The sequence below is a fragment of the Falco peregrinus genome, chromosome 14, assembly GCF_023634155.1.
Source record: "Falco peregrinus isolate bFalPer1 chromosome 14, bFalPer1.pri, whole genome shotgun sequence".
NCBI lineage: Eukaryota > Metazoa > Chordata > Aves > Falconiformes > Falconidae > Falco > Falco peregrinus.
The window spans coordinates 2,698,185-2,714,119 of NC_073734.1; the positions used below are offsets into that span (position 1 = coordinate 2,698,185).

Here is a 15,935-nt window from a genome sequence, read left to right on the forward strand (position 1 = left end):
GTATCTGAACTGTTTAATAGCTTAGAAGTGCACTCCTGCATTTGAACCTATCCTTCTCTGACAGCCCCTTCTTTGCTGTCCCCTCCACAGAATGGAGGGGTGCTGCCTTCCTGCAGCCACTGTATGTCAGTTCAGTTAAATTTCAGTATTTAATGTGCATGTGAATTATGGACACTCCCCAGAATCCCATCTGGTTTTGACCAGGTACATCTACTGGCACCAGTGTGGGTCAAGCCCACTGATGGAATGGTTTTGGCTTGTAAATTCTTTTTATTTTGCCAGTGCAGTACTTCTGCATCTTTTAACACAAGGAACTTCTGCCTTCCCACCAAATGTAAGCCCACACATTCATGTACATGCTTTCCCTCAGCCCACCCAAAACAGTCTCTCCATGTGGGTTCCTGGATTGTGTGGTCTCTGTATCAGTGTCCCATGTACTGCAATTGAGAAAATGGAAAGCAAAAATCAGTTCGGAGTAAAACCCAGACGCAATCACCTTAATATGAGCAAGCTCTTGGCACGTACAAAGCAGCACAGAGGATGGTGAACTCCAGCAAGTGTGAGATGCCTGTGTCAGGAGTTGTTATAGTGTTTTTACCTAACAAATGGAAGAAAACAATGAAATGATGGATTAAGTCATTAATGATAAATTCATGCATGCAGGGATGGGGGGACAGCAAAGGAGGCGTCCCACCACCACTGAGATTCTGGGTGCTGTGCAGGCAGGACTCGGCTGCAGGCACATTGACATCAGGTCACTGCAAAATGTAAAATCCCACTTTCAGGGCCAAAGCACAGAACACTGCTCCTGCAGTGCAGAGACCTGTCCCAGGAGCATGGGCTTGCTGGGAGACATGGCAGTCTTGGAGCTTAATCATCGGCTTGCGGGTGCTTGGTGGAAGCTGTGGGCTAATGAATCAACACGATTGCTGAGTTAGCAACAGGTACACCTCAACAAGGAGCTGTGGTCTCTTCGTGGTGGCGGGAGCTCGTGTGCTCCTGGTGCTCGTGGTGCAGGGGGATGTTGGAGCCCTGGGTGAGGCTCCAAGAGGAGCCACAGGCACTGCCTCAGCCTGCAAGACTCAAGTGAAGCCGCCTGTGGCATTTAGTGGAGGAGAGAGTGAGGGGTAATCTGCTCACACATCTGCATGTAAGCGGTTTTGTGGAGAACAGCGTCGATAACAGAAGACTCTTAGATCTAACAGGTGAAAGTACATCTCAGTCTGATGACTGCAAGATGAAACAAGCCAAACTTGAATGAGCATGTACATTAATAGTTGGCAGAGTAAACTGAATGCTACAGGAAATGTGCCATCAGTGGACATTTAAAACAAAGTTTGGACAGCTTGTTCCATCTCTGGTCACCCAGTTACCGACTCCAAAGCAGACACTAATTCTGGTGGTCCTGTGCTGGGGTGGGAGATGCCACGCTGGGTCATCACTGCAGCAGCTGGTGCTCTGAGCCAGACACAACCATCCTGGGGCTTGTGCTCAAAGGGGTGATCCAGGCTGGGTAAGCTATTGTGGAACTATTGAAAGAGATCTTGGGCTGAGAGCTTCACTCAGGTTTTTAGTCCTGCTCAGAGGGTCTGTTTGTGTGTGGCAGGTGAGCAGAGGTCATGTGTGCTTCAGTGTTTCCAGGCTGAGTGGACCATGGATGTGATCATCTCCTACCCAGGCTGAACTTCTGAAACACTTCTGTTTTGCAGCTAAATTTTCCATGCTGACCCTTTGCATGAGGATGCATTTAATTCAAATGTTTGATTAACCTCCTTTCAACTATTTCTGAGTTACGGAATGAGTGGAAAAATACCTGCATGTAAAAAAATTACTAGTGTTAAAAATAATTCTAACCACAGCAAAAATAGCTGCTTTTTTGTTTTGTTTTGTTTTGTTTAACCAGTCTTCATCCTCATGTGGCCCAACTCCTTCCTGAGAAACAAACACTTGCAAATACAACAGAAGTGTTTTTGAGCATGCTCGGATGGTAGGTATATGCTCAGCCTATGGCAGGGGGGAGAAGGAAAAAGAAAGTGGGGGGAAGTAAGCACTAATGGAAACCCAATCTCATTCCGCTCTCTTCCTCAACCTGAACATGAAGTGATCTGTGGATGTCATTTGTAAAAACAGAAGTTAAAAAGAATTCTTAAAATAACCAGACACCCCACCACCACCCCCCCCGCCTTACATGCACCACAGAAATCAAGCACATGCCTAAGACCTGGTAAAGGTGAAAATGGCAGCTGTGGTAACACCTGGCATCCCACAATTTAGAGGTTTCATGCTTTTTTATTGTTCTGCAATTTTTCAGCTCTACTTTGTGTCTATGCTTGTTTGCTGAGACCAGGATAGTATGAAAGATACCTCTCCCCAGGCTGCACGCACCCTCCCATCCGCCAGACATGCAGTGCAGAAAAGAAGATGCCTCTTCGTGCCTAAAGAAGAGACACGGGGAGGCTTAAAAAGAGTGACCATCAGTGTGCAGGAGGCCAGGCATGGGAGGGCAAGGCTGCAAAAAGGAGTGTGAGGCTTAAACAAGGGCAGAGGATTAGAGAGGGGTGTGTGGTATGTGGTGTGGTAGTGCAAAAAGAAGGAGCAGTCCGTTAAGAGTTTTGAGGCCAGACAGCAGACTGAAAAAAACCGCATGAGGTCCAAAACATAGCGTGGGGGGTATACAGAAGGGGAAGGGGTGGCTGGAGGGGGTGCAGAGCCTGAAGAGTCAGGGGAGGTCTGTAGGGGACGGTGAGGCTGGCAGGAGGGGACGACACACAAGCAGCTGTGTGGAGGCAGAGAACTGGAGCCCAGAAGACAGCGAGACTGAAAAGGCAGGGGAGGCCAAAAGGGGAGGGAACGGTCTGGAAGGGAGCCAGGGGCTGGAAGCACTGGATGCTGGAGGGGAGGGGGCAACCCCTTTCGCGTGCCGGGGTCCGAAGGCCGGGGCGGTCGGAGGGGAGCGGGGCCACGAGGGGGCGGTGGGCTGGGGGCTGCGGCGGCGGGCGGCCCAGGACCAGAGGCCGAGGAGCACAGGAGGCGCAGTCGCAGGCGGCAGGCCGGGCCGGGCGGCTGCTCACGGCCACGGCCACGGCCACGGCCACGGCCACGGCCACGTCCGACAGCCGCCTCGTCCCGGATCCCTCCGCGTTGCTGCCGCCGCCCGGCAGGGGTCGCTCGCGGCCCGCGCTGCGCCGCTCGCCGGGACGGCGGCTCCTCCCAGCGGCCGCCGGCGCGAGGCGGCTCCGGGCACCTTTGTTCTCCCGCGGCCGCCGCTTCGCCGCCCCGGGCGGCCCGTGCCGGCCCGTTCTGCCGCTCCGCGCGTCGGGGCGCTGCCCGGCCCGGAGGCAGCCCCGAGCCGTTGCCGCTAGACGGCTGGAGCGGCCAGGGCCGCCCTGCCGCCGCGGCCGCATCTCCCCCACCGGCCTGGCCAGGACCCTCCCCGGGGCCGCGCCGTGCTCCCCCGGGCGCAGCCGGGCCGGGCCGAGGAGCCGGGGGCAGCGCTGGGCCGGGGCGCGGAGGGAGGGGGGCGGTGGGTCCCGACCCGCCGGCGGGTTTCGTGAAAGGGAAAACGGGAACAGGGTTTGCGTTCGTGGAATTTTAATGCGCCTTGAAGGTTATTGCTGCGCAGTTGCAGCGCCCGTTTCCAGTTGTGTGTGTGCCGCGGGAGCGGGCAGCCCTGGCCTGAGCCCCCGGCGCTGGGCCGGCTGCAGGGGGCCGCGGCGGCGCGGGAGGGCTGCGGGCGGCTGGGCCCTGCGCCGGAGGGTCTCGTTATCCTTCCCGGGGCCCTGCCGTGACAAACACTTACTGAGAAAACATTGCACCTCTTAAGAGAGGGTCCCCTCCAGAGACGGGAGAAGTTAAGCACTGCAGGTGTTAAAACAGAGTAGGGGGAGACGGCCGCGGCGGCAAAGCCAGGGAGGAACCTGCCCTGCTGCGCTGGGCTGAGAGCCCAAGCCAGATCCTGGGGCAGAGCCGCCCCCGTGCCCCACTGCCTTGCCCCCTGCCCTCCCCAGGGGCACGGGCGGTGGGCTGGGGGCAGCAGGGAGGCCGGGGGGAGGGCTGGGGGCCCACCCAGCCGTCACACAGAAGCCACCCTTTGACGTTCCCATTGCTCAGCGCCAGGTACCTCGGCTGGTCCCTGGCACGACGACGCAGGTGCTGGTGTTGGAGGAACCGCCGGGGGCTTCCCTGAGAGACCAGAGGCTGCTGCCCCCTGTGCCTTTCCAGTGCCCTGGGGGGGACAGGCCCAGCGTCACAGCAGCACAGGGCAGGGGCCCCTTGAGACCATCTAGTCTACCCCCCTGCCCAGGTAGGGTCAGCGGGTGCAGGCTGTGCGGGGCTGTGTCTAGCTGGGTTTTAAGCACCTCCACCCAGGATGAGAGGCACCCACAGGCCAGCGCGGGAGCCGCCCGGCGAAGGTGAAGCATGCACCATCATGCTGGGGCTGCCTCCTGCCCAGCACCAGTGTGCTGGCAGTGCCTCTCTCAGTGCTGATTGTATTTACCCCATCGTGGCAACCACTTCCACTGCTGCTACTGCAAGCTGCCTCTTGGTTTCTTATGTCTGTGGGTTAAGGACATACGTAAGCTGTGTAGGAGCTGCTGCGTGTTCCTAGGAGGAATCATGAGCTAGAAATGAGCAGAAAGCAGAGATCCTGCTGGAAGAAGGAAGGCGTGAGTGAAGGAAAAGCAGTGCTGCTCAGGCCTGGTCACAGAACACGAAGCCTCAGTGGTTCTTGCAGTTACTGAGCTGCTGGGAGGTGGATGGTGCACCTGGACAGCTGCATCGGTTTGGGCTCTGAGGGCCTCCTCCAGAACCAGCAGCAACGGCAAGAGCAGGTGGCAAAAGACAAGGGGAAAACAAGGAGGCTGAGGAGAGACAGAAACCCGAGGGAGCCGGTAAGCGAAAAAAGCCTCCTGTGGTGGGGACCACAGGGGGAACCTCCACAGGGCAGGTGGGCATGGGAATCCAGAAAGAGGCAGAAAGAGAGGATCCTAATGCCCTTCCTTTCCTTGTGGTTAACCTTAACTCTCTGGCCAAAAAGAAAGGAATATTCTAAGACAGAGAAAAGAGAAAGCATCAAAAACAGGAGAGACAGAAGTCAAGGCCATACTGCAGCTGCGTAGAAAGCCTCATTAGCCCCACTGGCACAGCAATAGTCAGAGAAAAAAAAATCAGGAGTGATGCAAGGGGTTTGATTGCCAAGGGAGGAAGCCATCTCTTGATGTCTTCAAGTCTAGTTGAACACCTGTCTGAAGGTGCCTTCGTTAAACAAGTTACTGAATTTGGCAGTAACATGGTGAAATTTTCTTGACTGCAGGTACAGGTCAAACTGCGTGATCCCTTCCTGCTCTGTCTGTGAACCTACAGAAAGAAAATGCAAAGAAGGACTAAGAGAACGTGCCATTATTTGTGTTCATCGATAATGACTTCACATCAGTGTTTATCTGCAGGGACTCCAGCTGCATTCACTGGCTAGGTGTGCTTGTGCTGAAGGGTGAAAGGTGAGTGGGAACCACCCGGCAGAATTCTTGGGCAATGAAGCCAGCTGCTACTCAGCACTGAACTGTGCAGGCTGCATCAGCTGAAGTGTGTGGGCCTGTCCCTGTACCACGTGGGCCATCAACGGTCCTGTGTAACGGTGGCCTTTGTACTTGGTATGGTAATGAAGGTGGGATCTCCAAAGGAATCCTTGCAACAAGGTTGAAAGGGTGACCATATTCAACGGGCGCCGGTGTTTTCTTGAAAGAGGCTTGGTGTCCAAGTGCAGGGCAAATGCGGGTCTGCCTGACATGACCAGAGTTTTGCTTCAGTGGAGAGCAGGCTCCGGCGCTCTTCCCACAGTGTTATGCAGCCTCTCACATGGGACTGCTGCTCAGTGACATGCCTGGAAGAGAACAGGGCTGCAGTGTTGTGAGGCTGATCTTAATTCATCATTTCTTGTGTTTCAGATGTTTAGCAGCTGTCGTATCTTGAAGGTATGAGACAGCCAGGTGGTCTTAACCCTGCTGAAGTTCTGGGGCATTTGCACTTTCTTTCTTACAAGATTTCGCTTGCAGTCCCAGCTGCCATCACTCTAGTCCCTTCTCAGGAGTGAGGGCTTGGGGCTGTGCTAGATAAAACCAGATATAGATGTAGAGATGGTTCTATGGAAATGTTTGCTCAGTGCCCAGGAGCAGCCCAAAAGGCAAACTGACTGTTAAGAATTATCCAGAAAATAATGGAGAACAGATCACAGTTATGCCACTGAATAGATCCATAGTGAAAGTTGCACTGTGATTACTATATGCAGCTCTGGTCTGCCTCTCTCAAGAAAAATAGAGTTGGAAGTGCTTCAGAGAAGAGCAACAAGGATGATCACATACAAAGAATATTTTCCATGTGAGGAAAAAGTAGGTAGTCTCTTTGGTCTGGAAAAGAAATGACTGAAGAGGATTATAAAATTGAGTTTGGCATCTAGAGGTTGTCTGCAGTATGATTTCTCGTTGTCCCTTCAATGTAAGAACCGGCGGCACCCCATAAATTACCAGGTAACAACTACAAAACAAAAAAAAGTTGTGTTTTTTTTTTAATGTCGTATGTTGTGTCAGATTGCTTCGCACAGGACAGGATGTGGTGGGCTCCCAAAGTTTATATGCATTCAAAAAGAAATTAAACCTTTTAATGGGAGAAAAATATCCACTTACGTTGATTAAATTCAGGACCCCACTTTTGCTTCTGAAGCCTCTGAGCTGTAGATGACTGGAGGCTCACAGAGTATTCTGAGCAGCACCGCAGTATCTCTGCCCTCTTTTTTACGCTGACCAAGAGAGCAGTTCTTGGCTACTGTCAGAGATGAGGCAGTGAGCTAGACAGACTTCCAGCTGATCGCGGAGTTTTCTTTCCTTCACTGCTCCAGGCTCCTTTGCAAGGACTGATCCTGCCTGCTCTCAGTATCAGTCTGTTCTCCTTTTTTAAGGAGCTGTATCCATAAAGCCTAGCTTAAAAATTTGCAGTGGTCCCCCGGTGTCAGGGCACAGGTGAGCCTTCATAGACTAATCCGCTTCTAGGTAATGCTCACTCTCAGCAGTGGCAGAGCTGGCAGTAAGGACAGCAGAAGCCTCTGTGTCTCAGTCCCTCTCTACAAGGAGCTGCCAGGGTGTCTAGCCAACACCTCCTTTGCTGTTGAGTCAGCTGGCCCACTTCCACGTGAAAGCCTTGCGTTGTCCTCACTGGGAGCCCTGGGGCTGGGTTTGAGGCACATGCCCTCCTGCAGGTCAGGGAGCCCCTCTGCCCTGGGCACAAGCGGCAGCGTGGGCCCTGGGAGCTGCTGCCTGGATGCGGCTTGCAGGGTGCTGAGGGTCCCTGGGGCATGAGGGTTGCCCAGTGGCCTCCTTAGGGGACTCGGCCAGGCCAGAGGAGTCTCAGAGAGCAAGGTGCTGCTGCCCACAGCTGGGAAGTCATCTGCTCCCACATCCATGACACATGGGCTTCTGCACAGCCCGATGGGTCTGGAACGTGGGGTCCTGTCTGAGGCAGCCTCACGTTGTGCTGCATGCCTCCAGAGGACATCACGCGGGAGAGGCAACGCTGGTCGGCTGCTGCTCCCCAGGGGGAATGCGGGGGTCCCGCAGGCACCTGGGTTTGCCACAGGCACTGGAGCTGTGAGGTGTGCACTCACCTGTGCTGAACGAGGGGTGCCTCAGCCAGCGCACTTCTCAAGTTCTGGCCTCTGGAGCAGGTCGGGGAGCAAGGTGCCATGCTTGAGTGACAGCGAGGGGGGAAGGAGTGTAAAGAGACACAGCAGAGAAACTGTAGTAGCTCCCGGGATGTTTGCAGCAATGGCTGTTTACACATGCACTGTTACCAGTGATAGTGGGTAACATCTGTGCAGTTTTCTAAGAAATGTTTGACCATTAATGTTTGGTGAGACTTTTTTTTTTTTTTTTTTTTGCAGAGTACATACACCAGTTTACAGCCATCTCTAACTGTATCCAACTTTTACTGTCACAGAACTACAAGTGGTTCTTGTTGCTGTGGTATGTGTGTGGGAGGCACCCACCCAAGCACTGCCTTCTGACCTGACACTGCTCACAGCCCAGGATCCTCTAGCCCTGCAGAGATTTTTCCTCCACCTGGAGGAGCGCCGCCAGCCATCCTCCCCTCTGGGCTCTACAGCTAACAGAGGTCACTGTCAGCCCTTTCCCCACTCTCCTATACCTCCGCACAGCAGTGTCGGTGCTTACCTTCTCAGGGCTACATGGTCAGACGGGGGGGGCACAGCAGAGCCTGCTCAATTGTCCCAGCCAGCGCAAGTCTGACTACACAGTTCCCACTATGGAAATAATGAGAGCCCAGTGTAGAGCTCTAGCAACTATCTGGTAGTTTTTCAGCAGGCTGTGGGTTTACCAGATTTGTGTAAGCATGCTGCTCCTCCTTTGGTCAGCTGGAGTGCTGGTTTTGGCCACAGCAACTGGTGTCTGTCAGGAGCTGGTATAAGAGCCTGCAATAGGTTGCAGAGAGCAAGATGGGTCACAGTGGCTTCCTGGTGGGTACCAAACTGCACTGTTGCTCTGCCACACACAGTACTGGGCTCTGTCCCTTTTCTTGTTTTCACTGCCGTTCCTGCAAGACAACTTCAAATGAATGAAATGAATGACTGTTTTTTGTATGATGACGTGATTCCAAATGCCCCACTGCAGATGCGCTAGCCAGATTCCAAGAATCCATCACCAAACTGCGCTGTCTCCTTCTGCTGGTGGAGAAACTGAAAACAGTTTTTTGTAGCTACGCTGAAACTTCACAGTTGATTTTAAGCCTCTTAGACAGCATAATACTGAATGCAAGTTCCTGCTGAGGGCTATCGACTTCAGTACGTGCCAAGCTGCAGGGAACACCCCGTGCCATGCCTTGCATGTGACAGAACGCTTCCCTGCACCAGCAGTGTGACTCAGATCAGAGACCAGCTTCCTGGGATTTCCCATCAGCGTCCTTTAAGACTGCCATCCGGCAGAAGGGATCTGTGCAGCCACAAGGTGAAATGCACCAGGCAAAAGCATCACCTTCACAACACACAAAGGGATTATGCACAGTCTGAAAACAGCAACACGCTGCCCCCTGCTCAGGGGTGGAGACATACTGCCTGCTGGGGCCCTGGGGATGGAGGAGGCTAGCCCTTCAGATGTCGCTTTCCCAGGTCAGGTGTGCTTCTAAGTGCACACCATGTCAAAGCAATTGCACGTTCTTCTAGTGTAAATCCTAACCTGACTTCTCTCAAAGCATCTGCTCTCATGCTGCCATGATGCTAAGGAATGCCTGCATGGTGGAATGTGATGATATACCTCAAATATTTGTAATAAAGAGCAGTGGTGGTTTGGTGCTGTAGGACCACACCAAGGCCACAGGTTATTCGCAGCCCCCATATGTTAAGAGCAGCAGGCAGCATTCAGTGCTGCAGCTGTGCTTTGGTAGCACTGGTGACTGATGTGCAGGCAGCATCACAGTAAGAAATGTAATTGCTGCTTATGGGATCCATATTGTCCCCAGTCTGCTCTGTGCTTTTGTCTCTTCTCACACCTACCTTCTTTCACAGCTGTTCCAGTGTGTCAGTTCCATAAAAGCTCCCAATATATGAAACTGATGAGACACATTGTAGGTCTTCTTAAAGCATCCAGATGGGTGCCCCTTTAGCCAAGCCCTTTCCTACACTCTCCCAAGTACCAACACAAGTCAGAGAATGCAAGAGTTTCCCTTGGCACCATTCGTTGGTGGGCGATACGGGCCAGCCACCCGAGCAGCTCCTGGAGGCGAGCTGCTTGGTGCTGTTCCTGTGGCCACTTCAAGCAGTGCCGCTGCTTTCTCACACACTTCCTATTCTGCTGCACACAGCTCTCTGGAGCAATCTAGTGGTCACAGAGCCTCCATCTTTTTATCATGCAGTGATTCTCCTACACCATTACTTTTGCATACCTTCCACTGCAGAAAAGAAGAGGCCAATGAATGTCCAGCCAGCATTTCCCTTTCTTTTCTCTGTTAGATCGTCCTGTTTAGTGGCAGAGCATGGTAATTGGCCAAATATCATATTAGAGGCATGGTTTTAACAAGGGTAGCTCTGCCCAGCCACACGGTTCCACACGGTAAACATGAATGCAGCGACTGAAAGGGGCCCCTGGTCTAGTTTGGAAATGCTCCCCGATTTCTGGAGTTCGTTAGTACAGCCTCAAAATTATGGACTACCACACTTTCCATTCTGAATTAAAGACCATCTACTAAAGACTCTCACTTCAAAAAACAGACAGGCACTTTCTAATATCAAGCAAAATGCCTGAAGAATAAATTGCTCCTATCAGAAATAAAGCATTTTATTTCTGCCACAAGCAGAGAGATCTGTGCTTATAAGTCTCTCCAAAGGCAACTCCATCTTTCCTGCTTTCCTCTCATTTTCTTTTGATGCACCGAGCCTGCATACTGCAGTGCTGTGATTGGATTCAGCTTTGGAGCAGTGTAATTGTAAATATTCATTGGAATCCAAGCTAGTTTTCCCAAGTCTCTCTTAAAGGCTCTGCAGCTATACAAACAGCCGTTGCTCTGCATTAGCCTCACAGCCTGGAGGCTGCCTATTTCTCCACAGCCCCAAAGAATGCTCCTTCAGAAGCTGCATGGAGAGAAATCAGCCTTGCAGATCATTTTGGTCAATGCTTTATTATTTTCTTTATTCCCTCTTTAATGTCTGTGTTGTAGAACTGGCTCTCAGACCCAGGTACCTGGTGGGGTTCCTCACCAGCATCTACACAAATAACACAGTTCACCTCCACTTGCAGTTCCCACTGGCTGTGTGTGTTTCTGGCCCCATCTGCCTACTGATGGTGCTGGGATGTCTGTGTGAGCTGCGCTGAGTCCTGGTACATGGTACACAGCATATGCCTGTGCACGTTACACCCTCCCAGTGAGAACCCGTAAGCCAAGTGGGTGCTGCGCTGCGAGGCTCAGTGGGTGGGCAACGCACATCTTGCTACGAACTGCACCCCATTGGTTATTGAGAAGAAAGCAGATAGATCAACCACTGATACCCAGGCAATTCTGCCTATCCAGCTACTGCAGTTCCATGACTGCACTCAAACAGCAGGAGGTAAACAAGGGGCAGTGGACTCCTACAGCCATCAAGGAGCAGAGGCGAGACTTTTCCATCAGTCAGAGCCTGACCTCCGTGTTGCTTGGGCCAGCCACTGCACAGCAAGACTACATGCCATCAAGCTGACCTTGCTCTCCAGGTGGTCTCTGACTGATAGCCACGTCCTGCACAATTCATTTGCAAAGCAGCACATGGAAGAAACTGCACACAACTATTCTCCCAAGAATGGAAATTGAATCCAAAAGTTCTGATAGCAAATCTACACTCCCATCTCTGCCTCATCTACTCTTATGTTTACCACCAAGGGTGGAACTGCAGTGCTCAGACCAAAGCCTGAGGCACAGCAGCACATGTCATACAGATGGTGGTATCAGAGCCTTCATCACCCTCTGACATCCTCCAGGCTCCACTTGCTCTATTCAGCATATGTTAAAGCACATGTTTTGGCTACTGGGTAACCTGTGACCAGACAAGTAGGTAGTAAAAGGGGGAAAATCCAGCTTTCTTTCCGCATGCCAGTTCCTGAATGCAGCTCAGCAAACAAGTCACCTACCAGTTCCAGTGGAAGCAGTGCAGACTGATGGGTGTATCGCTAAAGGGAGCAGCTCAGAGGCTGTCAGCCGCACAGTTCTATTCCTTGCTGCAGCACTGTTCCTTGATCCTTGTCTGATTCAGTTGGGGCCCTGGCATCAGTTCTCAGCCACCTGCACCAAGGCCACTGCTCACCCCATGGAGCATGTCTTTGCCCAGGAGCATCCCAGGCAGCAGGCTCCTCTGGAACATGTGAAGGAGTGCCAAGCCGCCAGCCCAGTATGTTCAGGTGAGTGCTAAGGCTCCAGTATGAGAGATTAGGCGGGTCTCCTTAGTTGTGGAGGGCTGGAAGGGGGGAGTCTGTGTATATGGAGATCTTTAGCCCACAGCACTCAGAACCCTGTTCCCTGAGAAGAGAGATGAAGGAACATCACTAATGAGGAAGACACATAAGGATGAATTTACATGGGAAAACACTAGTGTGTACTCCCCAGCAAGCCCCTCCTGTGAACAAGCCTGCAGGAGCGTAACAGCGAGGTGGAAGAATGCTCCCACAAACCAGCACCGCTACTCAGCATGGGAACGCAGCCAGCACTGCTGGAGATGTGACACCACCTGAAGCACAAAGCTGGGACTAAGTCTTGTGGAGATCAGGTGAACCCCAGTAGGATGCAGGCACACATCCCAAGACTCAAGTGCGGTCACTTGGCTAGAAAGGGGAATCAGCCTGGGAAATGATGTGTTGGTAGCACGTGAACACTAAGGGAGACTGCAGTGGGGCTCTGAAGAAGGTAGAGCTGGGTTTCGAGGTGTGGGCAAGGATAGATTTAGGAAATGAGCAAGGCTGGCATGAACCTCAAGAGGCTGATTGCCCATCCTCCAGTTCTAAGCCAGGGGAACCTACAAGCACCCTGTTTTTTGTTTATCTGTCCTTAAAAAATCCACAGGCTCCTGGCAGTCTGCTCATGTGCTTTGTTCTCCTCCCCATTAGAAAACTATTCCTAACCTGAATCTTTCTTGATGCAGGCTGTGTCCCTTAGTTCTTGTGTGTGCCTTTGTGGACATGGAGAACAGATGGCTTTGTTCCTCTTTCCAGGCGCTTCTCACATGCAGCTGGTGTTGTGATTTTCTTCAGTCATGCAGGAGAAAAATCCAAACAACAAAACAGCCAGATCAGAAACAACAAAAGAAAACCCATCTAGTGGAACTCACTGCCACACAAAAGAGACAGCAGCTAGGAGTACCCTGTGAGAACAGATAAATTAATGAGGCCTTTATAAAGACAACAGCTCCCAGAGTCAAAATAGCTTTGCAGAGAGAAATGCCCTGCTCCAGCAGATCTAGATCTCTTTGTGGTATCCACCAAACTGTCCTCTTTATAGCTTTTCCCACCACAGAGATGGGCACCTCAAGGCTAACTGCCTTCAGATGTTGTGAAGGAGACTGCCCTGGAGAAAGTCCAGCCTCCAGCCGAAGGGAAAGAACATGGAAAACCTCATGGTCATGAGCTGGGGCTGGATGCTGAGATGCCCAGCGGCTGAATGGTGGAAGGAGCCAGTCCCTGGGGTCGCTGTGGGAATTCACCCTCTCCTCTCCCAGCGCCTTTCTCCCACCCACAGTACAACGCCGCGTGGCTGGTGGCTGCCTGCCGGGAGGAGCGTGCCAGAGGACCGGGGGGAGCGTGCCAGAGGACTCCCCGGCCTTTGCAAGTCTCTGGGCTTTGTGCTGCCACCCAGCCCGGAGCACCAGCAGGGTCCCTGGCATGAGAACACAGCAGCACTTTTTCTGCACAGCCCTGGTGCCGAGAAGCCTTCCTGGCACGAGCTGGAAGCACAGTCCTTCCCTTCCAGCTCCATTTTCCAAAGCAGCAAGAGTGGTGTTCTTCCGAGCTCCTGCTATGATGATTTATCCAGGTCACGGTGAGGACAGCTGGCTAACTGAGGTTAACAGCTTTCTCGGTTTCATTTCAAAAAGACATTAGCATGGGGGCTGTATTAAACAACGATATGCCAAATCCTGATTCATTCACCGGGAGAGCTCATGATCAGGTGGGGGACTCAGCTGACAGGCAGGGCTGTGCTGCTAGCCTTTCCTTGAAGGGCAGGGCCATAACTCATGCTCCCAGTGCTAAATTACACCTGACACTCCTTGCAGAGGGCTTCTGGTGTGTGCAGCCTGCTACAGGCATCCTCGGACTGCCCACTGTGGGAGCCCAAAGCCCCCCAACCAGGAGATTTATCAGCAACCACGTCCAGCTCAAAAAAAAAAAAAAAGAAGATTGAGGCCCTTCTGTCTGGAAGAAGGATGATGGAAAGGAAACATGACAGAACACTATAAAATTAGAAGTGTCACAGGGAAAGTGACTAAGGAATGACTGTTCATGGTCTCTTCCAGTAAAACCACAGAAATTGTCAGGGGACAGGTTCAAAATAAACACAAGGAGGTGACTCTGCATCCCACATGTAGTTAAACAGTGGAACTCACTGCTACAAGACACTGTAGAAGCTGGATAATATCTGAGTTACAAAAATAGTTTGACAACTTGTGGGTGAAAATTCCTCAAGGGCTGTTAAACACAAAGACTCACACCTGGGCTCAGGAAACCTCTTCACCACAGAAGGTGGGCGAGCATCTTGGGGTAATATCATAAGCTTCCCTTGTTTTTCCCAGGGGAAAAGAGCTCTTTCCCAGGCACAGGCATGAGCTGCTGCCAGATACAGAGCTAGGCAGAACACTGTTCTGAGCCAGAGTAGTGTTATATTTTTATATAAGAGGCTTGTTGAGTACTTTATTTGGGAGTTTTGTAGGAGGAAGTTTAGAGCTGGGCTCTTCCACACCAAACCCAAGCAGCTAGGCTCAGCTGAACTTGGTTATCAATGAATGGAGGGATAGGATGGTAAGACCAAATATAAGGAGAATGAGAAATGTAATTCCTGCCCTGCCATGCTGTCCTTGCACAGATCAGTACACAGTCACCTGCATACATACGCAGTACCAAACACGGGCACGCACTGACACATGTGCAGATTTGTTTGTCCTCCACCATTCACACACGCAGACAAAGGCACATGAACTTCCCGCACCCAGCCTTCACTAGTGGGCAGTCGGAAAACAGACTGGCAGCGTGCAGTGCAGCCCACCCACTGCGCTGTCCCTTCACACACAGAACAATGGGTGACTTGGCAGTAAATGGAACACCGTCTCGTTATTGCCTTTCAAATGAAATGAACATAATCATTGTGTCGTGTTCACATATGGTGCAATATAGATATTGTTCATATATGTTCATATCATGTGAACATATGTGAAACAAAATGTTTCCACTTTGACTAATGAGGGGACATCCCCTCCCTGATTTTAAAACACCTCTGAGCTGCTGCTCAGACAAACCAGCTGTGCTGAGCTTATTGCTGCTATCCGGCATGCTGGTGCCTGATACTCCAGTATCAAGGGTACCTGGTTTAGTCTTTCAGAACACTGAGAATATTTAACTATAAAGTTAGAATAGACGTAATTTTTCTGGCTTATGTGGTGCTGAAAGAGGTGAGAAGTGGGTACTATGGAGGACAGATGCAGGTTAAGCAAGTAATTCTGCAGTGTGTAGCAGCAGTAGCTGCACAGATTTTCAGGATCAGCTCTCTTCACCCTCTGTTCGCCGTATGGATCTGAATGACAGCTCGTGGTCAAAATCCACTCATGACTACAGGTGGACATCACTCAGACAATGCTGTGGCTGAGGAGGTGGGGGGGTGACATGCTCTCCCAAACCAGATTCACATGCAGGAGGAATACGGTGTCTGAGCAGACGGCCTGACTCCTGGCAGCCTCTGAAATACAGGGATAGGAAGAGAGGAACTGTAGCAGGGCAGGGCAAACGGAGCCGGCACAGAGAGGGCTGGCACAAGCACTGCCCAACAGGACTCCTGTCAGGTCCGCAGGGCGATGAGGGTACTCCCACCCTAACTGTCTGCCTGTCCTGGAGCAAACTGAGGATTTCATCCCCAGCAGCACAGCGGAATAGATCTGAACAAGCCTCGTCTCGTGGCTCGCTACACATCCTAACCACCAGCTAGGACACTGCTGTCCTGGGAGGGATTTTCTCTGCTGGCCATCCTGTTCCCTTCTCTCCAAGGTCAGCAGCAGGAGCACCATCCAGAATGCCTGTGCATTACAGCAGCCACATCCTCAAGTGCAATCTTAGCACCTATTTACAGTCAGCAGAGCCACAGCTGTCTCCTCGGTTCCCTGGACCTTCCCCTCCTTGCTGGGATTTGACAGACTTTGCTTTCGCATCTTTAGC

General features: G+C 52.0%; 1 long non-coding RNA gene across 1 annotated transcript in view; it reads right to left on the reverse strand.

The window, feature by feature from the left end:
• Positions 1–250: 250 nt before the first annotated feature.
• LOC114011583 (uncharacterized) overlaps positions 251–15,935 on the reverse strand; it is a 124,384-nt gene continuing 108,699 nt past the window's right edge. The window contains exon 7 of the long non-coding RNA XR_008749786.1: positions 251–437. This is a non-coding gene — a long non-coding RNA (uncharacterized LOC114011583). The remainder of the gene's footprint in view (positions 438–15,935) is intronic.